The 11846-nt window shown below is 38.2% G+C and overlaps 1 non-coding gene across 1 annotated transcript; it reads right to left on the bottom strand.

Moving 5' to 3' along the window:
- Positions 1-11508: 11508 nt before the first annotated feature.
- Positions 11509-11614, bottom strand: LOC112533912. The gene has a single exon (XR_003078247.2). It is a non-coding gene; the product is annotated as a small nucleolar RNA R71 (small nucleolar RNA).
- Between the last annotated feature and the right edge of the window lie 232 nt (positions 11615-11846).

Genomic DNA, 11846 nt, shown 5'->3' with positions numbered 1-11846 from the left:
AAGGAACACTTAGAGTAGTTGGACACTAAAGTCTTGAGATAGTTGACATATGGCTTCAACCTCTCTTCTTTTACTTCCCACTCCTCGAGAGCTTGCTGGATTACTAGTATGGAGTCCCCATAGATCCTTAATTGCTTAGCTATTGCTACCATGGCCGCTTCTAATCCAAATAAATATGCTTCATACTCCGTCATGTTATTGGTCACTCTAAGGTCTAGTCTTTTGGCCATTGGCAACATTTCTCCTTCTGGCATGATAAGAACTATTCCTAAGCATGCACGTCATGTGTTTTATAGCTCGTGTTAGCTACAATCTAAGGCAGTGTACCTATCGATGCAGTCTAGCACTAATGGCGAGTATCAAGGTCGTATTCCTCAGGAAAGCGAAAGCCCAGAGTTACTCCTTTGTTCTTTGTTATATTAACCTAAAATGGATGATGAATAAATTCTAAACTAACTATTAACTACGAGCTAAGTTCTAAGGGAGATGCAGGAGTAATCGATAAGTGAAATAATCAAGACAAGAAGACAAACCCAAAGGGAATCTAAACTAGTTGGCATCCGAACAAAAGATAAAGGATCAGTGAGTCTAATTATGCTACCCGTGGATTTATTCTTAATCAATTCGGTTTCTCTCTCGAGATAACCGAATTCCTAAACCTAATAACCTAAAGTTGGAATCTCTTCCTAACGATTGATTCTTAAATTAGCATTAAGCTTTAATCCGCCTCTATTAAGCTTCGTTAATTCTTAATCCGACTAGTTAATTATCCTTATCTCTAAGCGATTATTAACCGCTCTTGTTATTCAAAGTTCCAATTGCCAAACGGATTTCTCAATCTCATAAAGCAATCTAAACATCACAATTCACAACGTCTCATGAATAATGCATAATCTTATTAATCACCGAAAACAAGAAGAATACAAAACCAACTCAAACAATCCAACAATATAATATCAAGCCAACATAGTAAAGAAATCCTAATGGATTAAATCAGTCTAGCTAAACATGTTCATGTTTAAAACAATCTAGGAAATCAATTACAATGAAAGAATAATGAAAATAAAACATGTACACCCTTTTCTCTCGAATTGGATGAATGTACTCCAAATCTAGATCTACACTTTGATTAATCTCCTAAACTGCCTCTTGAATTGCTCCACTCATCGTTTTTGCACTTGGAATCTTACGATTCCGGGATTCTTACTCACTGCAACTCTCTCTCGCACTCGATTGTGCATAAACCGAACCAGCCACTAGGGCTCAATGTCACTCTTTGTCCTCTCTCTCCCTTAGAAAAATTCATTTTTCTTATATATTTAACTCAAGACGGCCAGTGGTCAAGTCTTGACCAAAGACGCCGAGTCCATGCCTTTGGCCGAACCGTGGATCTCACCAACTAGGGTTTCACCATGACCGTGTTGCTCCCCGTGCTGGCCACCACGGGCCGTGCTGGAGGCCGTGGTGGATATGGAAACCGTGCTCAAACTGTTGTTTTAAAGACCAAGTTTTGATGGTTGGTCACGGCCAGAGTCTAGGCCGTGATGGTCAGCACGGCCTTGACTCAGGCCGTGCTCAATGTGTGCAACGCGGGCTCTTGTCCGATCTTGATGAATTCTCGTCCGTTTCCGCACGTATTGATCTATAATTGCTTAAACACCGATGATGGTCCTATAAATGTTCTGAAATACAAAAGAACATAAAACACGGGTGATCTGGGGATAAAAGCACAATAATTGCTAAGAACATACGCAATAATATGCAAGCAAATATGTATAAAACTATGCTCATCAAATTACCCCACACTTAAGCTATTGCTTGTCCTCAAGCAATTAACAACTCGCCTCATAAAACTACAGTTAGCAATTCCTTTCAGTTTATGCCCCTAGTCCACAACAGAGAGTATTCAACACATCTCAAAGGATACTCAATCATAAATCAAATTACAAATCATTAACAAAGAATGGAAATAATATTAATGCATGAGTAACTTAAATGACAACTCAACACAAACATCATGAACCAATGCCTCACAGGGATCACTCAAGTCGCTCAAAGTGTATATTAGGTGAATAACAAATCCCTTAAAGCAAATGCACAAGACCCGCTCACCATAAGCTTGCTCATAAATCATATCTTCGCTACTGTGAATAAGTAAATACCAAAATCAAAGGGTCTTTACCAAGGTTGTAATGGGGCTAGGGTAAAGGTACGGAGATTTGGACAGAAGTATGAAAATGCTGGAATTCGTGCGATAAACAATATTATATGCTCAAAGGATTAAATGCCTAAGATCACGAAAAGAATCATTCACTAAAATCCCTACTTCATAGAATAACGCTCGCAAATGCTCTAAATCCAATAAAAAAAAATAAAATAAAATAATTAAAGAGATTTGTTTATTATATATTCTTTTTTTTTTCTTCTTCTTCTTTTTTTTCTCTTTTTTTTATAATAATGAACTAGCGACTTATTAGCTAATCGCATACAACTCGAATAAACATAAAGAATAACAAATACAAATTGGATCAAGGGGAGCATTTAAAATATCAAAAAGATTTAGTGAATTTACCAACATAGCAACTAGCATTTTAATCCCACATAAAGTCGAACATATCACAGAAAGAAATTCCAGCATAAGGGTAAAGGAAAGATAAATATAAAGAATGGTATAATTGAAGTGTATAGGTGTAGATTATGAAGAAAAGGTTAAGGCTCAAAATTGGCTAACTAATGGAAACATAAGGTGGTAGGCTTCCGGTCAAATGCGGGAATCCTAAATCGCCCAAATCATCTCATGGTATTCACAATATTCATGTAACTTCAACATGCATTACAAAGCAAGTTCTAGAAGCAAAGTCAAGTACAATGCACACTCAAACAAGAAATATAAAGAGCATAAGCATAATGAATGCTCAACTGGCTCAAAATCTCACTTTCAGGTGTGGTATTAGGTGCAATTGGTTCGCAACATCATTAATTGAATCATTATTTAAGAAACACATGCATATGATATTATCAACGTTCTAAGTTAAAATTCGACAATTCGAAAAACAATTAAATAACACCGGTTTAACCCGTAAGTAGGTTGATGTGTAAAACACCATAAATTGTTTTCCAAGGACAATGAACAACAAAGAAAAGTAACTACAATTCTATAAATCAAGTCATCAATCAGCTCAAAATTAGCATACTCAAGTGCATAAAAACACAATGTCCTAACATCTCCTAAAAATACACAACACCTAGCCATAGCAATTAAAAATCCATATGAGAGATTAGGGTTTACCCATAAGCACCCCACACTTAAAGAACACACCGCCCCTGTAAAATGTTATGGATACCCCGCATGGAATGCTCAACTAAGAGAACAAAAGCAATACAATCCAAGTGTATGACATGTATGAAAAATAAAGTAAATAAATACAGAAAAATAAAAGATCTAGGGAATCGCCCGATCATCCATCGAGGGCCGATGTTGTGGAAATTCAAAGGCCTCCCTTGGTACAATCCGAAAATAATAAAATAAAGAAATAAAATCAAAACTGAAAATATGAAAACTAAAACTAATAAAATGTTTCCAAAATAAAAGGTTAAAAAAAAAATTAGAAATTAAAGATAAAAATTGGGGTGCCTCCCAAAAGCGCTTCTTTTGATGTGATGAGTCTTCTTACCGGACTCATGGTGAAAGGCAAATGGGCGTGATCGACGACCATCCATCCTTCTTCCAAGCAAATAGCTTCAAGTATCCGGCTTAGAGAGATAATCGTCAATGTCCTCTTCCGACAATCAAGCAAGCTACCGATGATGGGCAAGACTCGCTCCTCGTATAATTGCATGTAGTCATGATGTTTCAGGGGCTCTTCCAATTTGAAAGCCGAAGTTTCACCAATTGGAAGGATTGATTGGGCAATTTCTTCAGAACGTCAATGGTTTCCTCTAGTCCTTGTCTTGGTTCACTTGCTAGAAGAAACTCGAGCTCCTCCAAGACTTCTTCATTGGATAACTCATGCTCATCTTCCATCATCGAACGAACTTGTGGAAAATCCACCAAAAATTCCTCTAATCGCAACTCGAAGCATCATCAATCATACATTCCAGTTGGTAGTCTTTCGGAGGATTATGTTTGCCTCTTCCTTTCTAGTTCCATCTCCATGTTCAAGAAATCGTCCGCACATAAGCATCATCGTCAAACATAATAGATAAACCAGAAAAATTCTCACCGAACGCAAAGTGACGGCGCTCAAATGTTCCTCGGATTCAGAGCGTTTGATAGAGTTCTCGATTGCTCTTCGGCCTAGTAACTTGAAGATTAAGCCTACTTGATGCTCTATGTTATTAATCGAGGCTTGTTGATCTTCAAGTATCCTCTCCGTTTGTTGGAATCTATCATCAAGACTTAATGAACCTCATCATCGCTCTCCGACACTAACTCTTCATCTTGAGTTGAAGGTGCAAGAGTAGGGTCACGATGTGGTTGCTGAGATTCCGGTGGTTCGGGCCATCTAAGCTCCATCCATAGGGTGAATGAGTACTCCACTCTTGATTATAGGTGCTTCCATACGAGTCACTTGGCCAATTGCCCGTATAATTCAATTCGCTCACGCTATAAGAATAAGGAGTAAAATCAAGTGCACAATGGACAATCATTACTCAAATGTAAACCACAACAAAATTCATAAAAGACTTGAGATGAAAGGATAGGAGAAGAGAGTTGATCGGTAGCCCTGCAAAACGATTCCACTCGAGCATCTAAATATGCACGGGCATCCCAATTTTTAGCACTCTCTTGGTTCCTGATCCCATTTTCCAATGTATCATACAAAGAGTTTAAATTTAGCATTGAACCTCCTTATCATTCACTATACGAATCATAAACTTAAGCTAAATAAATATGTACAAATAAAATAAAATAAATAAACAAATAAAAATAAAAATCATAAAATAATAAGAAAGAAAAAAAATGGCTAAATTAACAAATAGCAAATTTCACTCTAGTTTTCAAACAATTCCCCGGCAACGGCGCCAAAAACTTGATGTGTGCTACTCGTGTTAGCTACAATCTAAGGCAGTGTACCTATCGATGCAGTCTAGCACTAATGGCGAGTATCAAGGTCGTATTCCTCGGGAAAGCGAAAGCCCAGAGTTACTCCTTTGTTCTTTGTTATATTAACCTAAAATGGATGATGAATAAATTCTAAACTAACTATTAACTACGAGCTAAGTTCTAAGGGAGATGCAGGAGTAATCGATAAGTGAAATAATCAAGACAAGAAGACAAACCCAAAGGGAATCTAAACTAGTTGGCATCCGAACAAAAGATAAAGGATCAGTGAGTCTAATTATGCTACCCGTGGATGAATTCTTAACCGAATTCGGTTTCTCTCTCGAGATAACCGAATTCCTAAACCTAATAACCTAAAGTTGGAATCTCTTCCTAACGATTGATTCTTAAATTAGCATTAAGCTTTAATCCGCCTCTATTAAGCTTTGTTAATTCTTAATCCGACTAGTTAATTATCCTTATCTCTAAGCGATTATTAACCAATTCTTGTTATTCAAAGTTCCAATTGCCAAACGGATTTCTCAATCTCATAAAGCAATCTAAACATCACAATTCACAACGTCTCATGAATAATGCATAATCTTATTAATACTGAAAACAAGAAGAATACAAAACCAACTCAAACAATCCAACAATATAATATCAAGCCAACATAGTAAAGAAATCCCAATGGATTAAATCAGTCTAGCTAAACATGTTCATGTTTAAAACAATCTAGGAAATCAATTACAATGAAAGAATAATTAAAATAAAACATGTACACCCTTTTCTCTCGAATTGGATGAATACCCAAACTGGATCTACACTTTGATTAATCTCCTAAACTGCCTCTTGAATTGCTCCACTATCGCTTTTGCACTTGGAATCTTACGATTCCGGGATTCTTACTCACCGCAACTCTCTCGCACTCGATTGTGCATAAACCGAACCAAACCACTAGGGCTCAATGTCACTCTTTGTCCTCTCTCTCCCTTAGAAAAATTCATTTTTTCTTATATATTTAACTCAAGACGGCCGTGGTCAAGTCCGTCGACCAAAGACGGCCGAGTCCATGCCGGGTCAAACCGTGGATCTCACCAACTAGGGTTTCACCATGACCGTGTTGCTCCTCGTTGGCCACCACGGGCCGCGGCCGGAGGCCGTGGTGGATACGGAAACCGTGCTCAAACTGTTGTTTTGAAGACCAAGTTTTGATGGTTGGTCACGGCCGAGTCTAGCCGGATGGTCGCGACGGCCTTGACTCAGCCGTGCTCAATGTGTGCAACGCGGGCTCTTGTCCGATCTTGATGAATTCTCGTCCATTTCCGCACGTATTGATCTATAATTGCTTAAACACCGATGATGGTCCTATAAATGTTCTTGAAATACAAAAGAACATAAAACACGGGTGATCTGGGGATAAAAGCACAATAATTGCTAAGAACATACGCAATAATATGCAAGCAAATATGTATAAAACTATGCTCATCACGCGCCAATGCTTTTTTTTTTCAAGAGAGTCCATCATGTAGTCAAAATACTTATTGAGAAATCGATGTCTTACTAATTATTCATATAAATCGCGTAATGGTAAATATCCCCCAAAAATTCCAACAAGTAACTAATAATCCTGTTATACAAAAAAAAAGTGGTTATCATGCCCTTTTCTGACGAATCATCTAGTTCACCAAATTCATCGACTACTAAATGTATAAATATACTCAGGTCAATGCATTTTTCGGACCACTAATAGCTCGATGGGGTCTTCAGTTGGAGGTACGTGACTCAGGTCACTATATATCTTGAATTCACTTTATTTTCTCACTAGTGCTATACAATCATTCTCCATTATTAACTAATAATAATCTTGCCACATGATCTTTATGGTTAACACTATATTGTTCATATGCGGCTCACATACTCCTTTGTGCATTTCTTCCATCACTACTTGAGCTTTCACTTTAGTCACACATCAGAGCTACATACCCAAAACCATTCTTTTATATAGGACTCCCTCATGGTTGATGTAATTCCTAGCTTGAACCCACAATGTGTATCTTTCCTTAGCAGTCGCTTCTTCTGGATATTCCCTATTTTCAGTGAACCTCTTCAGATCGTAGAACCATGGATTCTCTTCCAGTCCCATATGAATTTGCATTATCTGATCCCCTTGATAACAAGGTGCACTCGATTTCACAATCACCAAAGGTTTCAACTAAAGCTGCAAGGGATCGACCCATATAGATGACAGGGTAGCCAGCAAATCCGCTATCCGAATCTCATCTCAAGGCAAGTATATAAAGGAACACTTAGAGAAGTTGGACACTAAAGTCTTGAGATAGTTGACATATGGCTTCAACCTCTCTTCTTTTACTTCCCACTCCTCGAGAGCTTGCTGGATTACTAGTATGGAGTCCCCATAGATCCTTAATTGCTTAGCTATTGCTACCATGGCCGCTTCTAATCCAAATAAATATGCTTCATACTCCTCCATGTTATTGGTCACTCTAAGGTCTAGTCTTTTGGCCATTGGCAACATTTCTCCTTCTGGCATGATAAGAACTATTCCTAAGCATGCACGTCATGTGTTTTATAGCTCCATTAAAGTGCATTTTCTACTCTTGGATCTTGATTGCTGCTAGATTTTCATCAGGAACTCCAAAACCTAAGGGTCATCTCCTTCAATCATATTCTAAGCTAGGAACTCAGCTATGACCCTACCTTTGACCACCTTCTTTGTGATATACTAAACTGTCAAATTCTATTTGGAGTACTAACCATCTAGTTAGCTTCCTTGTAATAAATGGAGCTTCAAATAGGTACTTTAGAGGGTATATTTTTAAAATTGCCTGCACTTTATCAGACTGAAAGTAGTACCTCAACTTCCTTATAGCCCATATCATGGCTAGGCACGCCTTTTCCACTAGGTTATACTTCGATTCATAAGGCAGCAACTTCTTACTAATGTAATAAATTGTATGCTCCATGTCATTGGGTCCATACTATGAAACCATTACCCCCATGGCTTCCTCTTCCAAGCCTAAGTATAGGATCAACGAATTGCCATCCTTTGGTAGCTTCATCAAATACTCTTTGATTATGTCGAAGGCCTTCCGCCGATATTCATCCTACACAATGGATTGATGCTTGCTCAAAAGCTTAAAGATAGGTCACAAACCATTATGAACTTGGAAATGAATCTACTGATATATTGCAAGTATCCTAGAAAACCTCTGACTTCTTTATCTATCTTCGGCGCTGGCATCTCTTGAATAGCCTTGACCTTGTCCGGATTGATCCCTATGCCCCGCTATCTTACTATGTGCCTTAACAACTTCCCTGATGTAACTTTGAATACACTCTTCTTCGAGTTGAGTCTCAGGTTATACCTTTTTACTCATCCTAAAAACTTATTAAGAGCCTAAAAGTGCCTCTCCCTTGTTTCAGACTTTACCATCATGTTATCCACATACACCTCCACCTCATTGGGCATCATGTCATGAAACAAGGTAGTGACTACTCTCTAATAGGTTGCCCCCATGTTCTCTGGTCTAAAAGGCATAACCTTGTAGCAGTATGTTCCCTACTCAGTGATAAATGATATTTTCAGCTTATCCACTACTGCCATCATGATCTAATTGTAGCCAAAGAACCTATCTATAAAGGAGTACATCACATTCGAGGTGGCACTGTCAACTATTACATCTATGTGAGAAAGAGGAAAGTCATCCTTAGAACACGCCTTGTTCAAGTCTCGGTAATCCATGCACATTCGGACCTTACCATCCTTCTTTGAAACTAGGACAATGCTTGCCAACTATTGAGGATGATGTCGTATTAGAGCTTTGGCTCTAGATCAAGTTTTATCCTTCATATTTTCATTAGTCAATTCTGATTCCTTGTGTTTCTTTATTTTTTCTTTGAATTCAGCTCTTATTGTTATTCTTTGTTTGTCTTTTATTTTCAATATGTTTTCTATCAAATCATATTTGTTTTAAGAAAAAGAAATAAAATAATATTCATTTTGGTGATCTAATTCTGTCCGTTTTTGTTTATTTGCTTATTAAGATAGTAATTCTTCATTACATCTTGTTCTTATATGTTTTATTGTGTTTAGGCTTAATCTTGTTCATTAAGTCTAGTTTTGTCTTCTTCTTGTCGTGTCGTTTAATTCTGATTTGTTTTGAGTGTTAAACACGCGAGTTGTGTGTGAGAGATGTATTATCAAAAGGAGGATTGCAATGAGCAATAAAGGGACAACTTGTTTCACACAAGATGTAGATAAGCATCATACTACACATGTTTTCATGCCCGATTGTTTACATTTTTATGCATGATTATCCCGTTTTATGCTAGAATCACCTGTCTTTTGTTTCCTTTCTCGTTTCAGGTCATTTTCGAAGGACACCATCAATAATCGAGGGAAATACATGTGATTACGGACCAAAATCCATCAAATTGGGTGAGAACTAGCACCTCGAGGGTTGAGCATGGCTCGGACTCTACCGTGCGGCTGAATTACCAAGAGGCTATCCCCAATTATGCCATTTCAAAGACGACTTTCGTAGCCACCACGGCCTCCAAGACGGCTCGTGGTGGCTCAAGACCGGCTTAAGACGGCTTGGAAGAAAGTCAAGACAAACTCACAGATTCAAGAATGCCCGGACTCTACTGCGTCAATCATCACACTGGACCGGTAGTGCCGAATCAACTATATAGGCAATTTTGAGTTCTTTTAGAGAGGAGACGAATTTTGGACTCAATTCCAAGACACACACTCAATCAATTATTTCCTTTACCTCAATTGTAGACCTTGAGAGATCAAATTCATCAATTGAAGGAGGGATTTCACTTGTTCCAACATCGAATTGAAGATCAAGACAAACTTTGGGAGCATTCAAGAGGCAACTAGGGCTTGAGATTTCAAATTTGCAAATTTAGGATTTCTGATTCAGCTTGAAAGAGAAGGGTGTACATGCCTTTAATTTTCTTTTCCTTATTTTGTTCCCTAATTGCTTTAACCATGAACATGAGTAGCTAGATCTTTTGAACCCATTGGGGTTCACCTTTGTTGATGGATTATGCTTAATTGTTAGTTTTATAATTGTCATTCTTGCAATCTTCTTGCTATTTAGTAATAAAAGTTGATTCAGTTAATTTGAGACGTTGAATTAATTGTTTATTGGGTTGTTTCTTGACATTGAGAAATGCTTGTTACAACTGGACATTGAATAGTAAGGACTGGTAGTTAACACTTAGAGATAAGGTTGATTTACTCGCCGGATTAAGAATTAATAACTCTTAATAGTTTTAAATCATACTTAATGTTAATCTGTAGTAATCCGATAGGAAGAGATTCCATTAGGTTAGTGCAGGTTTAGGAACCCGGTAAGCTCGAGAGAGAGGAACCGGGATTCAATTCAGAATTTAGGCACGAGTAAGCAAGATCGGCAATCCATAAAATCCATCTTTAGAATTCCATCACTTAGGCTCCCTTTTGGGTTTGTTTCTCTCTTTGTAATTGTCTATTGTTCTTTATTTACTTATTTGCACTCATAATCATTACCGGTACGTTAGAACTTCCACACCTTATTTCGTAGATAACATAGCAACAGTAGTAACTCTAGGTTCACCCGATCTCCAGGGATACGACCTTGATATTCACTAGTGCTAGGCTGCATCGGTAGGTTCACTACCTTAGGTGTAGGTTGCATAAAGAGCCCATCAAGTTTTTGGTGCCGTTGCCGGGGAACACAGTAACGGTGAACTAGAGTGAACTGTTTTTGTGTTAATTTAGTCATTATTTGTTTATTCATTTATTCTTTATTTATTTTTTATTTTTTTTTAATTTTTATTATTATTTATTATTTATTATTATATTGTTTTTGTTGATTGGTGGTTGTGTGGACTTTCGGTTTCAGGTAGTTTATGACCAAGAGCTCAAACTCGAATCTTATAGAGCCTCTATCTAATCCAGAACGATCCCTCAGACTCTTAAGGAAGAGGTTGCAATTAGAAGAGGAGGAGATTGAGGTTGAGGTACCTGTGGATAGACTAGACACAATGGAAAACCATGACCCCTAGGCCAATGACGATCAGAGGACGATGTACGAGTTTGCTCGACCATCTTTAGATGGGACGAAAACGAGTATAGTCAGACCTACTGTAGCGGCCAATAATTTTGAGATAAAGGCCAATGTTATCCAGATGATCCAGCAAAGCGTGCAATTTGGAGGATTGCCCAGCGAGGATCCCAATGCACATATCTCTAACTTTTTGGAGATTTGTGACACATTCAAGATAAATGGAACAACTGATGATGCCATTCGGCTGAGATTGTTTCCATTTCCCTTGAGGGACAGAGCAAAGAGATGGCTGCAATCTCTTCCACAACAAACAATTACTACCCGGAGGGCGCTAGTCGAAAAATTTTATATAAGTATTTTCCTCCCGCTAAAACTGCTAAACTTAGAAATGACATATCTTCTTTGTGCGGTTTGATGATGAAAGCATGTACGATGCATGGGAGAGATTTAAAGATCTTTTGAGATGCCGCCCACATCACGGATTGCCGGTGTGGATGCAGTTCGGACCTTTATACGGGTTGAACCTTGCAACGAGGCGATGGTGGATGCTGCAGCAGTGGGGCGCTAAATAGTAAGACGCCCGAGGTGCTCAACCCGATAGAGGAAATGGCCATGAACAACTACCGTTGGCAATCCTCTAGAGCCGACCAGGAAGACAGGGAGTGGTCAACCAAGTGGACTCTACAGCAACCTTGGCAGCTCAAGTGGAGCTTCTA

This window comes from Ricinus communis, chromosome 8, assembly GCF_019578655.1.
Source record: "Ricinus communis isolate WT05 ecotype wild-type chromosome 8, ASM1957865v1, whole genome shotgun sequence".
NCBI lineage: Eukaryota > Viridiplantae > Streptophyta > Magnoliopsida > Malpighiales > Euphorbiaceae > Ricinus > Ricinus communis.
This window is presented reverse-complemented; position numbering and strand designations above follow the sequence as displayed.